This window comes from Fundulus heteroclitus, chromosome 3 (assembly GCF_011125445.2).
Source record: "Fundulus heteroclitus isolate FHET01 chromosome 3, MU-UCD_Fhet_4.1, whole genome shotgun sequence".
NCBI lineage: Eukaryota > Metazoa > Chordata > Actinopteri > Cyprinodontiformes > Fundulidae > Fundulus > Fundulus heteroclitus.
This window is the reverse complement of record NC_046363.1, coordinates 16,123,613-16,148,704: the sequence shown is the minus strand read 5'-3', so window position 1 is coordinate 16,148,704 and position 25,092 is coordinate 16,123,613. Positions and strand designations below refer to the sequence as shown.

Below are 25,092 nucleotides of genomic sequence, written 5' to 3'. Positions count from 1 at the left end.
CGGCCAATGCCCAGATCTAAGTATATTTTAGAATATGCTGTAATACTTTAAAACTGATTTGCACAGATGCTTCCTATCTAATCTGACTGACCTTCAGCTATTATGTAAAGAGTAGGCTAATGGATGCAAATTCTTGTTGGCCTTTCACTTAGAATCCTAATAAATTACATTGAAGTTTGTGGTTGTTACAAGAGAAAAATCAAAAAAAAAAAAAAACATTCAAGAGATATCAGTACTTTTGTAATGTACTAAAGGTAACTAACAGTCTAACACATCTGCCAAAAATTTTGCTACACATTGCATTAATCCTTGGGGAGCTTTTAGGCATTTCTTTCTGTTGTGTGTAGCTGATAACCCACTTGCAGCCTCAACAGTATGCAGATGCCTAAGCGCACAAGTGTTTCATGCATATCAGTGCCTCAGTGTTCATCGGAGAGCCTTTCGTTCTCCAGCCGTCAATGTTTGTTGTGTGTCTGCTGGTCTCTGAGGGGCTGTTGTTTGTATGCAGATAAACAGAGGCGGCTTCACCGGCCCCGTGCTAAGCTCTCTCATGTCCTCAGCGATATGTGTGGTAATGAGAGCTGCTGACACGGTAAACTGTGGTCACTCAGACACAAAGATATTTGGCTTCAAAGCATGAAGACACAGGCTTGTAAATGGGTGTTCACAACCTTTTTTCTCCTTCCGCTGTACGGCCTGCTATCTTTCCGTTACCGCCAATAATTCATTCTGCCTCCTCTCCCTGTTGCCCTTTACTTTTCCCTGACAGATTTTCTCTGTCAGCCAAAGACACACAACGAGACGCTACCTCCCCTACAGTTCACCGCCAGTTCATTCAGCTTCACGCTGACTGAAAGGACGGCGGGCAGAAACGCTAATCCGACAGAGACGGCAGTGCCTGGCTCAAATGTTTCTACGACTTGAGCAACTCATTTGCATGCACTTGAAAATGCAGTTCCAGACTTTTAGATGTAGGTTTGTCTGCAGCTGATGATATGCTGTCACTTTGTGCTGATTCATCTGTCCCTGGAGCATCCAAGGAGTCTAAAAATATTCTGTCGGACCTTGTGAAAGCAAAAAAAAAAAAGAAAAAAGAAGAGAGAGACTTGTCTCATTTGTCGATGAAGTGGCATGTCTGTATTATCAAACACAACTACTGTACTTTCTGGATTGGTTAGATTCATTCCATTTGTAGTGTCCTTGTAACGAGCATCAATCCAGCATCGCTGGTAGCTCTGTGCAGTCTTTTTTTTTTTTAACAGTCAGTAAGCTGGTGGCTTACTGTGACAGGCTAGTTTATGCTTCACAGTCTCAGTGAGCAGGCTAAAGAGAAAGTAGTGGAAAGACAACTTGTCCTTGTCATGTGGAGCATTTTTTTTCTTCTTCTTTTTGGACTATGCCCTTAGACTAGAATCTTTGAATCCCTGCTGAGTTATTCACTCTTCGTCAGTCTCTGTGTACGCCTCTCTCATCATCCCAAGCTCTCACTCACGCAGCCTGCTTACACTTGCTTCTCTGCTACTTTTTCCTCTTTCTGTCTCCCCTCCAGTTACACTTTGACTTTGTCTTCTCTTTTGCCTCCCACTGCTTGTCTCTTTTTAGCAGAGTTGAGTCTTTCAGCGTCAGCATTCTAAGTTTCCTCACACCAGTGCTGCCCGTCTGTCACAGTTGGGATGCCTGTTACCCCCTCCGCACTATTCACTTTCTCTTGATCCCTTGTCTTTCCGGCTGGTTGACTATGTTTCTTTTGCTGTGCAAAACTTTTCATATTTTGTCATGGTACAAACCAGAAACGTCAGTGTATTTAGTCGGGAATCTACTCAATACAGCTGCAGAATGCAGAGCATAATTCTGAAGTAGAAAAAACAAGATGCTTGGTTTTTAAAGTTTTTTTACGTTAGAAATCTGAAAAGTGTGATGTGCACAAGTACTCAGTCTACTTTACTCTATTACCCCTAAATGAAATCCAGGTAAACTCTTTTAAAACAGTCTGTTGACAGGACCACTTTTAGTCATTCACTTCAATGGCAGAGTGGCAGAAAAAAAAATGCTATTTGCAGATCGCCACAAACCATGGAGGAGAAACATTTTTCTATTTTAAATCTGAAAGTAAAAAAAAAAAATTAAATACTTTTGTAAAAAGACTTCATTTAGCACTCTATTAGATATTGTTTTGCCTGTCTATGTGTGTGTGTGTGTGATGGACAATAATTATTCCTTGATTCAAGAAATAATCGATCTTTACTTTCTTGTTAGGTCTAAAACAAAAGAAAAAGATTGATAGCAGTGAAATGAATGTGCTGTAAATATGGAGGGAAAGTGAGTAACCGTGTAGAAAGTGTAATAAATCACTTTCAAAATCATTTTTGGAGTCATTTAAAAGGGTTTTAATGAGTACCCCTTCAGGTTTTCTGAAAGTATTTTAAAGCTTTGCTGCTTTTTAAACTCTATTATCTGTCCAGTCCTTGTACCTGATCATGACAGGGCCTGAAGATTTGGGCACATTTCCACTTTCATCCTTCCCAAATGAATCATGGGGATTTTCTGGATCACATAAAATCCTATTAAAATGATTGTTTGCTTCCCGTGTTTTTTTTGTTTTTTTTTCACTTACCTACCTTTATCTGCCCTCACTGCTGTTATCTTTTTTTGGTCATGAATTAACTAAACGTGATCAATCGAATCTTTGTCAGACCTCGTCCTTCCATTTGTCTGCAACTGTTGACAACAAAAGCTTGTTGTCTGCGTCCTGATGACTCACCTGCTGCCTTCCAGAGTAATGTGGGGTTATTTGATCTCTGTGAGAGTTTGCTGCTTGGATTACCACTGACTTCCTCAGACAGAACGGTGATGCATTCCTTGCTTATTACGCCAAAGTTGTTACCCAACCTGTGGATGCTTAGAGTTCAGTGAAGACGATTCAGCGCAGGTTGTTGTTGATTGGGATTGTTGTGTGCAGATTTGAACGTGGTTCTGTTTTTTTCCTGAATAACACATGTTTGACTAATTGATGTAATGTTTTATTGAGATTGGCAGTCCAGTACACCGTGCGGGGTACACATCACCCAGAGTTCATGTGTTATATTGGATTTTTGCATCGCCTGTGACTGTATCAGATTGTTTATGTCTCTTTGCACCCATGTGTAAATTATCTGCCAGTACATCTGTGGTTGTGTTTGTTTATTTACATTTCTGTACATTTGTTTGCTTGCCGGCGTTGTTTTCACTTGCAGCGTGCATTCGGTGCATAATATGCGACTCCATCCAGGGTTACCGAACTTCTATATGTGTCAGCGTTTGCATTAGATTCTTTATTCAACCCACTGGGATTCCTCTCCGTTCTTTTTTTTTTTGTTTAAACTGAACATGTTTCTTAACTGTCCAAACCATTGGAGCCATTGTCTGAGACTGGGGAGTCATAAAACCCAATTTCCCAGAGAGAGAGAGGTGGTGTGGGGGGTATTCTGGAGTCCAAATGTTCTTATCTCATGCACTATTAAGCAAGGCAGTCGGGTGTGTGGGTAACATGCTTTAGAGTCCGTCTGTCACAGCCTCGGGGCATGTTGTGCTCACAGACACGCATATGCACATGTTAAAAAAAAATGCATATTCAGAATCATGAAGACACACAAATGCACACAAACAGAAGCATACACACAGACACACACCTTTTTCTCTTAGTCAGCTATTAAGTCACGCAAACATGCCCACAGCCTCAGGGCTCTTTAGCTCCAGTCTTATGTGGCCTTGGTTCAGATCAGAGAGGTCATCTGAGACTCTCGCTTCATTGCTCACGACTGCTAGGCTGGCCAGTTATTTATTTGTGTTTCCCCATATGTATTCACCCTGTAAACAATTTTGTCGCACATAGAGCTGGATCTGTCCTCTTAGCCTTTGCCATGATATAATATATATATATATATATATATATATATATATATATATATATATATATATATATATATATATATATATATATATATATATACACACACATAAATAAAAGGTTGCTTATCAGATATGGAAATGCCATCTGTGTTTGTCACATCTTTGTCCCGGGGATCTGATCTGGTGTTTCTCATTCACTGTAATAAAGTATAGGTCAATTATGCAAATTATGACAAATTCTGATAGTACGGCTGACCACAAGTACACTAAAGTATATCAGATTGTAAGATCCTTTTAGACTTTTTCACCCGATTAAAGCACACTGTAAAACAAGCAGGAAATATTCAGTGCTTTTTATGCAAACAGACTAAAAAAATGAACAGAATAGCAACCGCTGGACAGCTACAGTACATAAACATAATAGAAACCATTGCATTACAAACCGATTGTGCATATCATGCCGAACCTTTATAAAAAAATTGCTGGGTCTTTTAATATGTAAGACATCCAAGCGTGTTTGGCTGTGTAGGATCAAGCATCGGTTTGTCACCATGAAAATGATGCTTCATGTTTTGCCCTTGGCTGCTGGCTCTCCTTTATTTTTGTGTGCTTTGAAATTATATACAGTATGCATGTTTGACCGCGTGAGTGTGCTTCAAAGCAAGAGTGGGGCTGAAGCTCTCACTGTTAAGATACGGTTTGTACACTTACCTTGAACAACTTCAGGTAGAGAACACAACCACGGATAACTAATACAAGGTGTTGCTTTGACGCATACGGGATACGTTCACAGGCTCTCAAATGGGACAGCAGAAGGAGAAGAGAGCATATGAGGGGTGTCAGCGGACATAACACAGTAGAGACAGAACTGTATGTTCACATGCTTTGCTTTGTGTTTACCATTTACACACGACAGTTGTGTCTAAGGGAAATTCAACACTGAAGAGCTGTCTCTGTGCATTTTTTTGGACTAGTTACTACACTGAGACATTTCATTCTGTATAGAGCATAGAATAGCGCAACGGCCTCCACATTTTTTGGCACTCTTGGTAAGGATGTGGAAAAAATTGCACAATAAGTAGCATGACCGTGCAGCCAAACTTCAGTCATTATCCTTTTCAGTATGAGTGATGGGAAATTGAACTCGGGTCCTTGTCCAGCCTTTTTTTGTTCTGGTTCTCTTTTGTTAAGAGTACATGATGCTATGTTTGCTAACAAGCTTCTTAGGGTCGTTGGAAAAAAATTAAAAATCACCCACTTTAAATGTTTGTTGCAGAGCAGCTCAGTCTTGAGCTACATTCACACTGCAGGGAAACCAACCCAAATCCGATCTTTTTCCCCATATGTGACCCATATCCGTATTTTTCTTGGCAGTGTGAACGGCCCAATTCCGATCTTTTCAACCCCAAAAAATCCAATTTTGTGCCACTTCCATATGTGGTACTAATTCGGATGCATATCTGATTTTCTTCAAAGTGTCCTCTGTCCAAACAGGCATGTCACATTTTATATGTCTTTTACATCACTGTCCTGGCTACCACTACACATCCGCACAGAGTAGCAGCAGTTTGAGCTCCACGAAAGACTTTTGTTAATAGCTGGGCTGCTTTGTCCTTACTTTATTTTGTCTTATTATGGTGTGGTCTCAATATTGTCAGCTCCAATTGCTCAACAGCTTTCTAAACTGTTGAGCAATGGGAGCAATGGGATACTTTATATTTTTTTGAGATTTTCTTTTAACGACACTTTATTAAACACTCTTAGAAACCATTGCATTCACCATTACTTCCGTAAACAGAGCCCTGCTGTGTGTTCTGTTATCTGCGCATGCGGGTCGCTTTGCGGTCTTGAACCGTTCAGACAGAAGTATGATGGCGGTCGTATTTAATAACAGTATGAACGGCTACCCGAAAAATATCATATTTCAGCAAAAAAATAAGGAATTGAGCATCTAGACCTGTAGTGTGAACGTAGCCTACAGTTCCAGTTCAGGTCTCTGAACAAGTGAAGATAAAGATACACCTGCCTAACTTGACTGCCATGTTTTCTTAACTTTTTTATTTTCAAAAGTGGCTAAGAGAAATTAATGTCTAGTTCATATCCTATTTATACCCCTGTTACCTTTTAAAGGTTCCCAGACAATTAAATCAGCTAAAAAAAAGTTAAGTACAAAATACAAAAAAATAAATAAAAATGCTTTATTCACCTTTAATTTGTATAAAGTGTTATTGGGGACTAAAATGGTGACATGAGTTGTTTTGTTAAGACTACTTATGTTACCCCTGGATAAATGTAGCCAAATTAAAGACTGGATTGTTATTAATTTTTAATTGTGCCTTTATGATACTGCAGTAGATAATTGCTTTATATTTAGACCGTTTTCCGTGTCTTTATTGGGGATACTAGTAGCCTACTAGTACTAACGGTACTAATAATTATGGAAAGCAGCTACGAGGAAGGGTCTTTTCTCATCTTTTGAAAATATCTTAAAGCCTTTACAAACTTATTATTCACAATTTCAGTGTTTTTGGTTTCCTTTAAATTTCGTGTTTCGTGGCCGGCCACACAGGACACTCGCACGCGCTTCTGGTGAGTAAGTAGTCCGACAGACTGTGTGTGATGTGCGAAGTGAGCAGAAGATTGTAACAGCCTCTCACAGCGTTTCGCCAACAGCATGTTGCGTTGGCAGAGGAACTGTTCGTTTTGAACAGCTAGTGGCAGCGCTGATCAGATGTGTTTGTGTGTCTGTTTCTCTGTGTGAGTAAAATCACAGTGACTCCTACTGTGCAGCTCAGTTTGTTGGGAATGCCAAGTTAGGTCTGAGGAAGCATGTAGAGTAAAGTGGTAATTAGCATATCCACATTAAAGAAGCTAATAAAAGGATGTGATGTGGGTATATATAATCGTAACATGTTTAAAACATGTTTGATACTGCTGTCATGCCAGTTCACACCCTTTTGAATGCATTAAATGGACCTACGGTGCACATTTTGTCACATCACAACAATCCTAAGTGTGTTTTGTTGCGATGTTATGTGACAGAAAACACAAAGTTGTTAACAATTATGAAGTGGAAGAAAAAGGATGCAAAGTGCACAATTTTTTCTTTCTTCAAGAATCTGAAAATTGTGGTAAATCCCCTTTAGTCTGACGCCCTGAAAAAAGCATTCAGTGTATCAAATTGACTTCAAGACTTACCTAATTAATTTTGATCTCTCTATATAAAACTTTCAAGTTTTTCATTCCAACATGTAGTAAAAAAGGAGGGGTGTTAATATTTCTGGGGCTCTGTGTATGATTCCACTGAGAAAGGTAAAACACGGGATTAAGATGGTTTCCAGTAACGAACAGAGTGCTTTAATCTCAGCGTGATTTGCATCAACCAAGGCTCAGCCTCATCACAGTTTTGTTCCAGCATCCCATGCTATTTTGATATGACCCAAGAAGCCTGTCTGCTCAGTTAATTAAGCCCCAAAGTTGCAATTGCAGCCAGATTTTTAAGTTTAGGGAGGTCCCAAGGCTATTGGAAATGTTTTTTTTTTTTCCTCTTCACCACAGTCCTCCAAATTTGGATGGGCAGGCCTAATTAGAGGTTCAACTTGGCTGCGAGACGCTGACGGCTCCACTGGGTTCTTATCCAACCATACAGCGCACCACAGGCCCGTCTTGTTTTCTCAGCAGAATTAATGGAAGCAACATCCAAAGTGCTGACGCATAGAAAAGTTTTGAAAAAAAAATTATCGGACACTAGCAATGTCATAGCTCAAACTTTTGATCAGTCTTTATTCACAGTAAATTATCAAAATCATGAATAAATAAAAAAAAAGGCTTTGAATGCAACCGCATGTGTGCAACTAAAATCAAACCTCTGCATCCGTTCTTGAACCTGATCTATAAAATTCCATAACAATGACGCCTGCAGGTGCATTACTGTGTCAAGGATTAGCCTGGTTGGATGTTCCCTGCCAATGGGAAGAAAGAAAACCTGAAGCTGAGCCCATTAAATTGTTTCAAGTTGCGCTCGGGCCCCCTTCTCAGTCCAGCGAGCTTTTACGAGGGTATATTTCACTGACTCACTGGCACAGCTGAGCAGGGAAATCCTTCTCTTCACGGTCTAGTTGGGATGACTGACTGATGCAAATATGCCGCTGTTGAGTCCAGACACTGACACCATCGTCACACTGACCCCGTTAAAGAGAGCGCGGGGAGCAGGCAGACAGAGAAAACATGTTCCAAGTCATTTGCTACATCCATTTATTTTTTGTGACTTAACACGTTCAAATGGTTTCCTAACGCTGTTATGGTGTCCAGTCACGCATGGGAGCTCTAGAAAGAGGAGACACGTTTCAGGTTATTATCAAGGCTGCTCACAAAATGCACGCGAGAAAGAAAGAGCTCAGCCTCTGATCATTTGTGGTTTGAGGTGCGTTGTTTATTTTCCCTGGGACCATTGCTTTTTCTTCTCTAATATCCCATAGGGTCGCTTTCAGGGTCGCATGGAGCTTCTGTGCTCCCAGTCCTGCAGCTAAAAACTCAAGGTGTGTTTCTTGTTCAGCCATAAAGCCAACTGTTTCCTTGCAGTTCAATGAGGATTTGGCAAAACACTCTTCTTTAAGGTTAATTAGTTTTCCATAAATCACGATAAATGCGCACGGAAAAAAGGAAAGTTCAGCTTAGGCAAGAGAAAGGTCCAAGCATAGACGTGAAAAGGTTAAACAGTGCTGCATTCATAAGAAGGGATCCTGCTGTGCACGGAGATATGAATTATGCTGTCTTTAGAGTGAAATGCAGAGCATATGGATCCCTCCCCACCTCCTCTTCTACAGTAAAACTACATTTAATCCACTCGCTTTAATATTTTATCTGTAGCAAAGACTTGAGCAAAAGGATGTGTTTAGTGTCATCTTAGGGTGCTGGGATTTCTATTCTTGAAATCACAGGTGATTTCAGTAAATATGCTAACGTTTCTAAATGAGCGTTGACAGATTTAGAAAAACTAGAAAACAGTTTTTTTAATCTTGTTTTGTATGACGTTGCATCTTTTTTTTCCTGATCACATAATTTTTTTTTCAAAAGACATTTTTCTAAATTAAAACAGCAACAACAACAAAGTAGCTCAGGTCAGTTTGCCAAGTCATACCCTCATTTCCTGCCAGTCTCTGATTAGTCTATAGAAGGTTTTCCCCACTCCCTACTCTGAGCTGTGAGAGGTCCTAGGGGCTCTTGCGCGCACAGCCTGTTTCAAGTCTCCCCACGCCAGATCAATCAGATAAAGATCCAGGCTTTGACTCGGCCCGTTTCTTAATTCTCAGCCATTCCTTGGTGGATTTACTTCTATGGCTGTTGTCATTGTCCCATGGCAGGTTTAGTTCTGCTTCAGCTTGATTTATTTATTATACAGATGGTCTCACATTTGCTCCAAGCACCCTCTGATACACCGTAGAGTTCATGGTGGATTTTATGAGGGTGAGCTGTCCACGTTCAGCTGCTTCAAAGCATCCCAAACCCTTGGCGCTGCCATTCCCAAGCTTCACAGTTGGTAGGAGGCTCATTTAATGGAGCGGTGTATTTACTTTAGGCCAAGCATGTCATATGTTCTGCTGTCCGAAATGTTACATTTTAGGCTCATTTCCCCAAAGTACATTACTCCAAAAGGTCTGGTACTAGTCTACGTTCTCTGTGGAAAATCTCTGTCTGGACTTTATGTTTTGCATGCAGTCTCACAGCAACAGCAAGATCTTGCCGAAGGTCCCCTTGATGACATCAGAGAGTATTGGAGACTTATTTTTGCATCTTGCGGCTTGCTTTTAGGACAAACATGCTTGGATGGCCGGACCTCCACTTGTTGGTAGTTGTTTTGCTCGTCTTTCAGTTGTAGACTATTTTCCATACGGTGGAATGGCTGATTTCAAGTTTTATTGCAACCTCTTTAAAACCTTTACCAGACAGATCAGATGGGACAATCCTCTCTCTAACAGCCTCAGACAGCTCTTATTATCTCACCATAGTGTCAGAAGCTCACCAAGCTCAATGTATCAGGTTTAAAAAGGATAAACCTCCTTCAAAATGCTGAGTAAAATGGACCTAATATAGCTGTGAGATTTTTAGCCATTTTTAGTAGGATCAAATGAGAATGGTTTAGATTTACCAGATATCTCATCTGAGATTGATGTTTGCTCTTTCATTTTACTGAAAATTCTTAAAATTTCTTCATTTGATAGTTGCGTGATTTTATTTGAATGTCTTTGTTTATTTGAATCATGCATAACATTCACATGACAAAAACATTTAAAAATGGAACATATATAGAAACAAAATTTGAAATATGTTTCAACAAAACACTGGTTTACTTAAAGAAGTGGGATTTTTTATCACCAAGCAGCACACAGTAACTATATTTAATTATATTTTCAAATTTATTGATATTCATTGATGCTCTCAATAAACTAAAATTGGAGAAAATAGCAAAAATAACTATTTTGACCATACAGGCAGTTTTGAGGGTTTTTGGACACCACTAGTTGGAATTTATCCCAAATTCTTATCATGATTAGACATTTTTCACTTTAACGATAAAACGATGTGATAAAGGCCATGCCCTAGTCCTAATAGGGGGTTTTCACTGACGTCACTGGCCAACTTCCGGTCCGCCATATTGGGTGGTACACTTCCTTATCTCTAGTTGTCGTACACGTATTATCGTATCGCGAATGGATAAGTACGCCAGCGGGCTAGAGCGACCAGATAAGGACGTATATCTGAGGAAATGTTCCGTGATCGACCACATGGACCCGTATGCCCTCCACGGTGCCTTGTTTAGCCGTAATCCAGATGATTGGCCAAATGTAGAGCACGGCGACATAGTGCATTACCTGGTGTTCGGTGAAAACCCTCTGCACACTCTTGAGGAAATGAGAGCTTACAAGGGTCTAGAGGCTCACAACCAGTTCACATCTGGTTATGTACATCAAGGAAATCGCCATCATACGTGGACGGGTGAGTTTTAATAAGATGGTAAAAATGTAAACAATCCGACGCAAATGCGTCGCATGCTTCTGCGGTGGCTGACGGCCGGCGGTGCGCGAAGGCGCTTGGCTGCAGGGCCGATCGACGCTGCTCGCGGCTTTAATTATTTAAGCAGAACAATGACCAGTGCAAAATTAAGTTGCATTTACCGTATTGGCGCCGGTAGGAGCTGCAGATCATAAAGCCAGCAAACAGTGGGAACACAGTAACTCGTTCAAAGGTAAGCTGTGCTCAGACGGGCTCTGGCACATGCTAGTTTAGTAGCTGCTAACCGTTAGCGCTAACAACCACTCGCGCATGTAATGTACTTTAACCTTGCTGCTATGTGTTTCAAAGGTTTAGAACACACTCTCATTGACATCGGGATACTGTGGAAAGTTATGTTCGGTCGACTTACAGCCGCGATCCAAGCGAGCCGACGATCTCTTTGTTATCTCTGTAACTCGTTCAAAGGTAAGCTGCGCTCAGACGGGCTCTGGCACATGCTAACCGTTAGCGCTAACAACCACTCACGCATGTAATGTACTTTTAACTAGCTGCTATGTGTTTCAAAGGTTTAGAACACACTCTCATTGACATCGGGATACTGTGGAAAGTTATGTTTGGTCGACTTACAGCCGCGATCCAAGCGAGCCGACGACTCTTTGTTATCTCTAACAGTTGTTCTCCGTGGTTGCGCCTCCAGGCAGGAAAGCGGTGGAAAGTTAACCCATTTTCTATGTTTTTCCCATGGCGATCATGTGTTGCGCTGTTACAGCCCACAATACAGCAACTGTTTACCATGGTTGAAATCAAGTTAAGGTGAAATTAATCAAATTAAAACACGGCTGAGAGAGGGAGTACAGTACGCGGTAGTCATAGGCAGTAGAGGCGGCGGAGGCAGTCAACATGGCAGCCGCGGAAAGTAATAAGTCATAACGCCCAAGCCCTATTATTAATATATTCTTCTTACATGTTTTAAATACTTAACAGTTAATTACCTGTGACAAAGTGAGCACCGCAGACTCTGGCATATTCCAGCTTAACACCGTCCAAATCGGACCTGGATATCCGTGTCAGCCATAGGTGACGGTGTTGTTCAGAGAGCTGTTTTGTTTTTTCGCACTGATTCACTATTACTGGCTGGTAGGCGATAGAAAGAGCGTTGATCTCCACCTCCACGGGCCGTGCAACCAACCATTAAACACGTTTTCCCCATTGTTCACTTCCAATACTGCCTAAGGCGTAATACAATGCAGGTCAACGGTGCGAAACGACTGCCACCCAATATGGCGGACGCGCTGAGTAGTCACGTGAGCGTGACGTCAGCTGAAAACCCCCTATTGCTTTTAATCACTTTAAATGACTATAGTTTGGTTCACTTGGTAGTAATGTATTTATTATATAGATAACCAGCACCTCCAAAAATATTTCCGTCCTGACCAAAACCCACATAAATTACAAATTCATACATGTTAACAAAATTGATGCGTAAATAGTAAGAAGATTTAAGTAATTGCAGCGGCAGTTGCCACTGATTAGATTTACTGATAAAAGTGATGCTATACAAACATGATGCTATTTGTATGTATCTTGTGTCTATAAAAAGTAACTGTAAATCTTAAAGCTGAAAAGTGCTTAGGTCCAGACTGCAACGGAGAACTAGATGTTCAGAGGAAATCATTGACTGATTGATTTATATAGCGCTAAAAAAAAACTAACAAAGGGGACCAAAGCACTTAAAAGTAAAATTACAATACATAAAAATCTGATAAAAACGCCACCATGCAATTTGGTGTTAAAAGCCTGCCTGAAAAAAAACTTGGATGTAAAGATGCCCGGGTCTGTGGTGGTGTGAAGGTCTAAAGGAGCTTTCAGAGTCGGAGTGCTGCCACAGAACATGCTCAGGCACCCCACTGCTTTAGCCCGGTCCTTGGAACGTCTAATAAAAGTTGATTTCATGACCTCAGGGATCTGCCATGTTCAGAAAGATGTTCAGATGAATTTGATGGGCCCAAGTTAAGAGCTTTAAAAGCAAACAATAAAAGTTTAAAATCAGTTCTAAAATAGAAGGAAGCCAGCGTAAAGAGAATTGTTTCCCTAATGAACACAATGGAAACCACACAGTGTGAGTAGTCAGTTAAATTGCTAGGAAATCGGAATCACACCACTAAAACCTCCCTTTCTTTTAAAAAAGAAATTGGCTCTACATACACCTACATGTTCATGCAGTTCCTTTAATCTTTCATTGTGTTACTTATAAAGTTTACATATTTGTACGGGCATTTCTTTTTGTTCTTCAATTGGGTTAGAAAACAGATTCCTAAAGAATTAACTTGTCAATGGCCCACATTTCCACCTCTGATTTACTCCAAGATTAGGACCAAAAACTAAATAGTTCACAGCTAAAATAAGGAATGGCAAACAAAATACAGAGCCTCACAAAAGTATTCATAGCCCTTCAGATATTCTCGCATCACAACCACAAAACTAAATAAACTATACATATCTATCTATCTATCTATAAAATAATATAAATATAATATAAATATAAAATAAATAAAAAAGAATACATGTTTTTATAATATTCCTCTAAGTAATTATCTGAAAAGTGTGGCATGGAGCTGTATTGAGCCTCTTTTGCTCTGCCCCGTCAAATAAATGCACCCGAAGGCTTTTAAATGTGACCTAATCAGTAAAAAGAATCTACATGTATGTAATTTAATGTCAGTACAGCTGTAGCTCTTCTGTGAAACCCTCACGGTTATAAAATATCCTAGTCTGCCAACTATCAATCATGCACTCCCCAAATCATGTCTTTATGGGGGAGATTTATGGGGGAAGATTGTTGAACCGTTGGAAGAAAGCCAAAAAAACAAAAAATTAAAAAAATAAACAAAAATAAACCCCGCAGTTTGCCGGAAGCCGTGTAGAGGACACAGCAAGTGAAAGATCTAAACCTAAATATAATGGAGCATCTGTGGCAAGACCTGAAAATTGATGTCCACAAAAACACTCCAACAGATCCAACTGAGCTTGAGCAATTTTAATAAGAAGAATGGGCAAAAAGTCTCTGGAAAAGAAAGGCACCTCAAAAGACTGAAACAAAACTTGATTTGACAAAGCATTGACTCAGGCCAATGAATTGATATGAATGCTCCGCTTTTTACATTATACGCAAAAAAAAAACATTTGAAAAACTCTCTACAACAATGTCCCACTCTGTGTTGGTCCACTACTAAAAAATATCCTTGTAAAATACAGTAACGTTTGCGGTTCTGATGTGGAAAAGGTTTCAAACCGCATTCCCTCTTCTCCAAAGCTCTGTAAGCATTCATCACAGTTCAAGATTCAACAACCGTAGTCAACATCAACCTTACGACCATATGTATATATTTATACTAAATATCTGTATACTGTATGCACTTGAAGTCAAAGTCAAATTCCTTGTTTGTGGACACTATCTTGACCAATACAGTGTGATTCTGATTTGGATTGTAACTGTAAGATGATACTATTCAGAAGAAAACTACATGTTTTAAAGATCCTAAATGGTGACAGGTTCAGAGTGTTTTAAAGACACACCAGGATCCATTAGGCTGATACTGTATGAGCCCTGGCTTTTTAAAGGGATAAATTGATCTTCTTTTAGTTGTGTTTTTTTTTCCAGGTCATAATAGGTCTTATCTGTAAAGTGTTTCATCTGGTTCTAAATTAAATCCCCACAATCAATTTGCCTTCTGGCTTAATCTGACAGGTGCATTTGCTACAGTTGACCATAATATATCTCTAATATGGAGCCCTGTCGCAGTATCAAAGGCTCTGTACTGGTTCACTTGCTCATCTTTTCCCACTTCAATAACAATACTAATCTTCTTTCTTTGAACTCTGGGGACCTGAACGATCTATGTTGGTTTATTTCTCATCTACACTGCACATTGTACTTACTGGGTTTGCTAGTAAAACACATACAAAAACAAATCAAGTATTTTGCCATTAAAGTTAACTGAAAACTACCCGAATCTTCTTTTTTCTCAACAGCATATTAATTGACTGGTGTTACAGTCGTTGGCAAAATTGTTGTTACCCCTTTATTAGTCGAAGAAAATCCCACAATGGTCACTGAAGTAACTTGAAAGTGATAAAAGTAATAATGAATAAAAATGGAATGACTATACAACTTATCTGAAGTGGCCTTCTATGAGCCCTGATCTAAATCATATTAAACATCTATAGAAGGAGCTAAAACATGGCATCTGGAGATGCCACCCTACAAACCTGAGACAACCTGAGACAACAGGGCCAACACACCTGCTGACAGGTGTCAAAATATTAAGTTAAAATATTAAATTAAAGGTACCATCATTTTTGTCCAGTTTCATCAGTTTATTTTATCAAACGGTTTTGTTGAACCACAATTCAAAAGCAATGTCTGTTTTTTATTGGCTATTTTTAGTATTTTTTTATTTATTATTACTTGTGTTTTTCAAGTTATTTCAGTGACCATTGTTGGGTTTTCTTTGAATAATTTTGTTCATGACTGTAAATGGTGGCTTTTACAGAATATCCTTGATTCACAGAGGAAACATTATTTTAAAAATCTGTTTTTTTTGTAAGAACACATTAATACTTGGTGGTATGATACGTTATTGCTCATCACCTTTAAGGGACTCCCTGTGTTTTAGATTTTTCTCTTTCTCTAGCATTACATTTGTAATTAAGTTACATCTTTTTTCCAGCGGAGATTTTTAACAAAGCTCAGGTTTTTGTAAGTTTATTTTAATGTGGCCCCTCATGTGTTTAATGGCTGAAGGTTACATTTCTGCGGTTCATTATCTGGGTGTGGGCTACTTTCAGGCATGTCAATATCATATATAATCTAGACTGGCTCTGTTTTGACTATTATGTCGACTTTTGCTCAGTAAATCCTATTCTGAAAACCTTTTTAAACAGGGCTGGTCTTGTTATTGCTCTTTGCTTTAATTTAACTCCATCTTTAAGAGTGATCAATATATTTTTCTTATTGCATTTGTCAAAATGTTAGCATGACAGAATCTGTTCGTATCATCTGTCGGATTTAGTTTTATTGTTCAGTATTTTTAAGATTAGGTACATTTGTAATAGGAGTTTTCATTTCATATTTTATCTCTTTACTTGTTTTTGTGGAGGGTCTACCTTTTGTTATTTTAAATGACTGTGTTATATTATATGATTAAATAAAACACAGCTGAAATAATAAAGTCAAATGTTAGCATTTTCACATTTAGACCTGAACTTAACATAAAAGCATAACTCCATTCTGAATACATCATGTTTGTAGTTATCAGGAGCAGGTTGAAAATTTTGATTGTTTTGAGTATGGGAAAAATACAAACCATCCCTTTTAAGGCCCACATTGGTAAATGAATCATGACAGGAGCAGGAGAACTGAATATTAAAGCAAGGGTCTGTCCATTCATTTCCCCTTGAAATTCTTTCTGTTTTTGTCCCGCCCAAAAGGTGAAATAAAATTCCTCTTTTTATCATCCTCTTTTTCTTACCTGGGCGTCGTTGGGGAGCCCACCTGAATCTCGTGGTGTTTGTTTTGTTTATGCAATGGCAAGAAATGAATCTTATCTTAACCCACTCAAATATAAATATCTTTCAGTGGTACAGCTTGTCATGTGGCTTTCTCTGCCGGCTGTGTAAGGTTATGCTTCTACTGATGATTGTTTGTATTCCATGTGAGCGCTGTTGGCCTTACTGCTCGTTAACCTTTCCTAATACGACCTGCATGTATTAATAACACTCAGTGGTAAAGGTCAGTCAGTGTGTGTGTGTGTGTGTGTGTGTGTGTGTGTGTGTGTGTGTGTGTGTGTGTGTGTGTGTGTGTGTGTGTGTGTGCAATTGTTTGTCTCCTGGAATGCTTATGCAACCTAAACATGGGCAGACATAGGAGGCCATACAGGCTTCTAAGTGAAGTGGTGAGCAGAAATTGAATTTGTTCTCAATAATTAATGGGGGGAGGTTGGCTTATTGCTTTGGTGGGCCGGCGCACCCTTGCTTCATTGGAAAAGTCTTATCTGGGATGATTTGCTGTTTAATGTAATGAATCTCACGATATTTGTCCTGGCCTCAGACTAAATGCCTTTGATCTGCTCCGTTGGATCAAAATGTTAAATAAATGTTTCTATTTTCAGTATGGCAGTTGTTGTAAGATAATAAATGAATGAAACAGTTTTTAAAATCCTGCAATGATGAATGAGTTCGGGGCAATTTGACCTTACAAGAATACTCTAATAGTGGTGAATGTGTCTGCCTTAGGTGACCGAATCTGGGCAAATATCTATTCAGGTGCAGTCCAACTGTTTTGGTGCAACGTTGTGTCAGAATGTGTGTCTGGAAAAACAGAACATATACAGTCTGATGAATTTTTACATGATCATGCTGAGCAAAGATTAGCAAAGTTTAGTTAACTATAGATGGATGGAGAAATATAAAAAAAAATACTTAGTTTAAATCTATCTTATACTCTCAAGAAGGCACAAGAAATTGGATCTAATATAAGGCAGACTGTGATTAAGTATCTGCTCTTGCTGTATTAAACCTTTTGCTATAGAGTGCAAATTAATAGCATGGCGGTGTGGTGGTTAGTTCTGTAATGCTTCACAGCAAGGGAGAATCTTCAGTGGACATGCTTTTTCCACATGGCTTGTCTCATGTGTTTGATGGTTCATTCCTTTTAGTCAAGCTGTCTGACAAAGAACAGAAAGGGGCGTGTTAGGCTATTGCTGATTCTCGATTGACAGGAGTCATGCACGGTTGTTTTTGTTTTCTATATCTCTGCTGGGCCCATAGACTGTATTGTCTTGTGACCTTTGGTCTATCCCACCGTCTATCAGGTGCTAGCCGCGACTACACTAGCTTAACATTGATATTGGCTCTGTCTGTTTACCTCCTCGTTTCCTTTACTGATTATAGTGAGAGTTATAGCTGTTTAGGCCAGGTCACAGTTCAGATAGCCTTTAGGTCAGGCCTTGGGTTATAATTATTCAGTTATTATTCCTTGTTATTTAAACTAAAGGAGACACAGTAGCTAAGCTTCAGTAAAAATGCCCATGTTCAGTGCTAGAAATCGACTTTTACCGATTGCTATGCTTTTACCAGTATAGACATACTATATCGGAAGTTTCCAAGCCTTTATTTCTGTTAGTGAGAATTTTCTGTGTACAGCTAATAAAATACGATGATTAGAAAATTACACCAGGTCAATAAAAACATTTTTTAATGCAGAATTTTGGGCTCAATCAACAGTATGTCTAATATCTGCTTGAAGGTTGTTCATATAACCCACATCAGATATTTAAATGTATTATAGTCTGTCTGTCTGTCTGCCTGTCTGTCTGTCTGCCTGTCTGTCTGTCTGTCTGTCTGTCTGTCTGTGCGTTAAATTTGTCTACACTTAGTTGGACTTGAGTTTAACTTCTTCATAAGGGGCCTTAAGATGATTATTGTTGTAATTTTTCTCTACAAAACCCCAGTTTAATTAAAATGAAATTTTGATCAGTGGTCCTTATCATTAAAGACATTTAATTAATCCAGCTTTTGTGTTAATATTTTTTCAATCTCATTTTCTCAAGAGCATGTGATCAGAGCATGTACTTTTTTTCCTATAAAGTATTAATGTCAGGAAACAATTGTTTCTTTCACCAGTGTATGTTCCTTGATATCCTAAGATATCTTTACAATATGGACTTTTTCCCTCATACATAGCTTCTAAAATTAGGAAATGTGTTGTCTGAATGCTGTACTAAAAGCAAAAAAAATAAAAAATAAAAATGTGATGTGCTTGGGTAATCCCAAACGCTTCCACTAAAGTTCTGATCAAAATACCAAATTCATAATGTATATCCCCAGTTTTAGCTTGTCTAAATCCCCTTCTTGTAAAAGCCACATTAGAATTAAACCTCCCTTATCCGGTAGAGCTCTTAATGACCAAGCTGCATCAAATGTTTAAAATCTCACAGCTCCATAATTCCCCCAAGCACCCTTTTATTGTGAGAACAGGTTTACTTGGGGGCCATAAAGTAAATAAAGGTGAAACGGCAAGAAGAGCCTGCAGTCATCAGTTTCCTCTGTTGTTTAACCAGCTTCCAGTGTGGGCGGCTAATTTTAGGACTTTTAGGACCATGTGTGACCCTGAGCTGGGCCGTGCCATGATTACTGATAAACCCCTACCTCTCTTTTCTAAGCTAATATGGACACACTCGATTTAAGTGAGCTCAAGAAGCTGTCCACATCTCTGTGTTCACCTTCTGTTTCCGTTCCCCGCTGCAGGTATCCCTGGTCTGGTGCTTTTGTCTGTCTGTATCTCTTTCCTGCCCTCTCAACATCCTGCCGATTGAGGCAGAGGACCACTCTTCCTGAGTTTGCCTCTGCTGGAGGTCCCTTCCTGTTAAAAGGGAGTTCCGCCCTTCACCGTTGATGCCATCCTGTTTGCTCAGGAAGGTGGCGGTAAAGACTTGATACATTTCATTGGGAGATAAAACTTTTTTTTTAATTAACATGCATTTTATGAATAACGATATACTGAGTCTGACTATATTGAATTGGATTATCTTGTAATTGGATTTAACTGAACTTTATTAGAACAGTGTTAAATGTGACTGCTTTTAATATAATTTCAACTGGACATTGCTTGTTATGACATTTATTATGAACTTGTGTTATTTAAATGAAATGAATCAAATTTAGAACCATGAAGTTTTTTTTTATATGAATGTGCCATTTTTTTCTACCCTCCTAAAGTCTAAGAGCTCCTTCATAGGGAACTTTGTGATCCTAAATCTGATTAGAGAGATAAGGCTGCACTTCTTTCCTGCCTTTAAACCTTTAGCAGCTTAAATGTGCTTCCCCACAGTCATTTAATTTGCATAACTGCATCATTTACTTCATGCAGTTTCTTTATCAGTTTTAAGAAAATGTGTAAATACTTATGAAAGAACACTTCCATAAGTATTTAGACAAAGATACCACAAAAAAGTGTCATGTGATGTAATTGCTACATGCAGATGTGGTTTTAATTGTGAGGAGTCAGAGCAGAGTCCTTGGGTCTCCTTACTTTTTTATCATTATTGCTGATGAATGGGAAAATGTTTTAGTTTTTCCTACTGCCATAAGAATATGCATGGCATGATATGCAAATAGCACACAGTTTGTCGGAATGACACCTTCTCGAAATAACATTTTTAAAGCATTTGTTTTCCATAAATATTGATGATAAAATATATGACTACTGGTGTCACTAGTATGTAAGAAGACCAACAGACTAGAAATGTATGTATATATATATATATATATATATATATATATATATATATATATATATATATATATATACATACATATATAAGAACTAAATGTAAATAATTGCTTAGAAGCTGCTGATGAATTTCTTACTAAAATATGACCCTTTATTATTCATCACACTTAGGATAATTAAGTATACATGGTATATTGTAAGTGGATGTGAATTATTCACTTATAAACAGACATGGTGCCATCTACCGACAGTATCACACAGCTATCATGATGCCGGTTTGCTTAATTAATAAATCACTTTTAAATAACGCTGGACCCGAGCCTGACCCTCTGCAAGGCCTCCAAGTAAAGCAGCAGCTTGGCGTGATCGAAGTAACCTGACTCTCGCCAGATGGATTTCGTACCACTGAGCTCCACGCATCCATCTGGGATTGCTTCACTGGAGATGTATTTCAGAAGGAGGAGCCTTATCAAAAATCCTTACATATGACTAGATAAACCACTTATTTACTGATGTGCTACTTCAACCACTCAAATAGAAACCAACATTGAAACCGAAGCCATAATTTCCACTAACAAAAACCTTGAAATCATGATGCACTGAAATCGGGGAGATTTCCGGGTACAGCTTTTGCCAGGGACAGGACATTCAAAACGGGAATTCGGGGACATCTGGTCACCCCTGCTTACTCGCTGCGAGCTGCCATTGTTGTCTGCATCCAAATAGTTGCTTCTATGATACGTCACTTCTGTGAAAATCTCGCCCGGCAATCCTGATTGGCTCATCCATTTTATGTGGCATTGTAATCCCTCCCAATGGTAGTGATTCCAGATGGATGTATGGAGCCTTTTGGAGTTAAGCAGAACTACACCCATCTGGCGAGAGTCAGGTTATGATCGAAGACCAACCGTTATTAATTAAATCCATATCAGGACATTTACTCACGTCAGTCAACTCTGCAGTCACATCTGAGCAATCGGCAGGTTTAGCGTCCCATTCAGTGAACGCCAACATTCATACTGTATTCTCAGCGACATTGCAGTCTTTTTACTCTTGGAATCTTATTTATTTTGTTTTGCATTTTTTTTTACACAGGATCTTTGACCATTGTTTTGCTGGAAGATGCTAATAGCCGTTAGCCGCTTCCTTGTTTTATCCCCTGCTGCGGATGCACAGTGTTGTACTTCCTATGTTATTAAAAATAAACCCAAAAGGCTTTATTTACTAACAAACTTAGCAAAAACAGCAGGAGGTGATAATCTGTCATGAAAACTTTTTATGCAACCAAAGTGGGCTGTCCATCCATCCATCCATCCATCCATCTATCCATCCATCCATCCATCCATCCATCCATCCATCCATCCATCCATCCATCCATCCATCCATCCATCCATCCATCCATCCATTTTCTGACCCGCTTAATCCCTCATGGGGTCGCGGAGGTGGCTGGTGCCTATGTCCAGCGTTCACTGGGCGAGAGGCAGGGTACACCATGGACAGGTCGCCAGTCACCAAAGTGAGCTGCTGACATATAAATAAAAAAGTCAAATAATGTGGCTATGCACCTTTAAGCAAACAGTGGCATCAATAAAGATTTTGCTTCTTGACTGAAATGGACCTCTTTACTTGGCTGCTCTGTGCAGATCCGTTCCTTTGGAGTGTCAGGGCTCAGCAACATGCACACAAAGTTCAGCTTTCATTTAATTGCTACCCACCAAAGACCCAATTTTGAGTCCCAATCCATGTTTAAGAAAAACAGCTGACACAAACCACCCCGGATGAACATTTCACGTTTTTCCTCGGTATATGATTTCCAATCTGACTGAGGCATGATAACGGCAACATTCCTGTTACTCATTTCTTCAGAACCTCTGCCTCCATCTCTCCTAATCAGATTTCTCTGGTTGGGTTATTTATCATCGCCAGCTCTGACTGTGAGTGATGCTTGGCTAATGGGTTTAGCATTCAAATCTGCCGGCTTGAAGCGACAGAATCCCAACAAGGGTTGTCATTCCAGTGGCAGCAGCAGCTTCACAGTTGCGTGAATAAGAGGAAAATAACATTGATGGAATTTGCATTTGTGTCATGTTTTTTTAAGCATTTGGTTCAATTTATATTGATTTTATAGGTACTCCAGTGAAATTGGGACATCGAGGAAGAAGAATTGAAGAAACAAATGAAAGAAAAAATGCAAAAGGAAAGAAGAAAAAAATATGGAAACAAAAAAATAATAATTTTGAAAATAAGTAAGAAGGGAGAAAGGGGAACGAACAAAGTAAAGAACATAACTAACCAAAAAAGAAAAGAAGATATAAGAAGAAAGAAAGAAGGAAATTAAGTACTAATAAAGTGAGATGGAAGTAGTGAAGGACAGTAAGAAAGAGGAAAGATGGATGCAAATGAAAGGAATAACACAATAAAAAACTGGGAAATATGAAATAAAATAAGAAAAGAGGGAAACAAGGAGACAAAGGAGGGAAATATAAGGAGCAAAGGAAAAATGGAAAAAGGAAGGAAGGAAGGAGGAGAAACAAAACAAGGGAAAAGGAAAGAATAAAATATGATAGAGGAAAATCCAGGTAAAGAAAAATGAAGAATAGAAATAAGGGAGGAATTATTAGGACAAAACCGACTATTTTCTACCCACCTACATACAGTATGCACCATTCGATCAGCCTAACCAGCTATCCAGTTACTTTTCATTTTCTGCTTTGCCTAATTGTTTTCTATAAAAGGCAGAAAACAGAAACATCACTCTCCAGATGAATGAGAAAAAAAATTCCAACCAAAAAAGAGAAACTGCAACAAGGTGACGAGCTCACTGTCGTAACCAAGACAATATGTTTTTGAATGACATCTATGGTTATGAGACTAATTATACGTCATAAACCAACAGCTGGGAGAAACTCTATCATCCGTCTCCTTTCCTGGCTGCACCTGCGCTGCGTTGCAGCAAAATATGGAATTGCTGTTGTCTAACAGGTCTGCGTGTCTCTCTGTTTGCTATAATCTGCAGTAATGACAGAACTGCAAATTACAAGACAGCTGCTAGTCAGGCTTCGCTTCTCCCCCCCCCACCCCAATGATATATGGTTGAGCGTCAGGTGTATCATTTTCGAATGTTCCATCTAGGACCGTAAATTAACAGCGAGCGGTGATAACGAGACAGCGTGCGCGTGTGTGCGTGTTTGTGCAAGTATGTTTGACTGCGGGACGCTTCGGTCTTTACTGCTCAGCCACCTGCTTCTTGTAAATAGCTTTCCGCGTGTGGATGACAAACTTTATGCGACCCACGAGAAACATTGGGGACCAACTTCTGCGCACCACCTGATCAGTCATTATTATCCTGAATATATGATGCAGCAGTACACCAGGAGAACGTAGGAGAAGGAATGTATTTCATTAAAAAGATTTAACATGAATTTGTGCGATTGGTGTGACTATGGACTTGCTTGACAAGCCAGTTCTCACAGGCATGTCTGGGCATGAACAAACACTAAAACAGTTCTAAACCTAGTTCACCGGGATCTCTTGTCTCTAAGTGAAAACAAAACCGAACCGGTGCTACAAGTGTGCCTCAAAGCACATCTGTATAGCCTGATAGCTCTTTAAAGCTGAACAAGCTTGTTAATCAAGTTTTGAATTACCTTCGAGGTAGAGATGGTATCACCACAAAGGTGTGTGTGTGTGTGTGTTTGGCAGAGAGAAATAATAGGCTAGTTTGTGGTTTTGGTGCATCCCCACACCTGATGATTTAAGATGTGACTGCCATCTCTTGTTGGAAAGCTAAATGTCTTCTCTTGTTTCCTTGTTTCATCCTGCGTCGGCTCTTGATTCAAGCTTTCCTTGCTGGAAACTTCTCATGATTGTCTCCTATGTCTGATTGTCCTACAGCACCTTCCCATCTAGAAATTAATTTCAGTAAACACTTATTAGGAGTAGGTTAATAGATCCTTGAGTGGCGCATCTTTTGGTGGCAGGTGGAAGTGCTTGTTTGGCTGAACTAGCGTGTCTACGCAGCACATCCCAGCGTGACTTCTCGTCTCCCACTTAGCTTTGTAATTACCTTTCCCTGCTATGACTGTTAATTGGAGATTGGGTGAAACGAGCAAACTCAAACTGTGCCACAGAGGCAGGACAAAACACGTACGGCAAGGGTTTGTAACTACATTGTAGCTCCACAGTGACCGTGGATCTGTAGTTATCTGTAACGATCACATTTATAATTATCTGAAACAGTTTAAGTCCCAGAGAAAGGGAAGTGACACTTTTACAAGTTGTTTTCTGAAACAGTTTAAGTCCCGAAGAAAGGGAAGTGACACTTTTACAAGTTGTTTTCTAAGGCGCAGTGCACTGAATATAGTTCAAGTGATAATTCTCACTTTTCATTGAGATTCAAAGGAAATAGTAATTTAATAATTAAATCATATTTTAAATTTTGCATATTTTAATCCGTTATGTTAGAGATGCACCAACTGTTTTTTTTTTTTTTTTTTTGTGAAGCTTTGAACTGCTGGCACGTATTAAGAAATAAAATATAAGAAGAAACAGGGTTTGGGTCAATTTAGCACTTCACAATCAGAAAAAGAGATGACAGAAACCCCTAGAAAAAAAATCACAACTCACCTCCATATCATAGAGTAGCAAACATAGAGCACCTGTTTGCACTGTCTCCACTCCTTTAACCAATGCCCTTTCTTTTTTTTCTCTCTGATAAAATTAGTCAACAAACTATCGCCATTGTTCTTCCTCGTCAGCCATCTTTATTTAGTCTTTACTCACATTTGATCTCGCAAGATTTTGCAAGATTCTAATATCTGAATGTTCCTCAGAGCGGTGTGCTGTGTTGTGCTTGTTGTTTGACCGGACACCAAACTGTATGAGCAAACCTGTTTTTA

General features: G+C 39.2%; 1 long non-coding RNA gene across 3 annotated transcripts in view; it reads left to right on the top strand.

Moving 5' to 3' along the window:
• The window catches only part of LOC118560077, a 168,186-nt gene that overhangs the window by 15,601 nt on the left and 127,493 nt on the right, over nt 1–25,092 (top strand). For 2 of the 3 annotated variants that reach the window (XR_004929055.1, XR_004929053.1), the window contains exon 3: nt 19,210–19,386. The exons of the other annotated variant lie outside the window; for it this stretch is intronic. This is a non-coding gene — a long non-coding RNA (uncharacterized LOC118560077). The remainder of the gene's footprint in view (nt 1–19,209; nt 19,387–25,092) is intronic. 3 annotated transcript variants of the gene reach the window in all.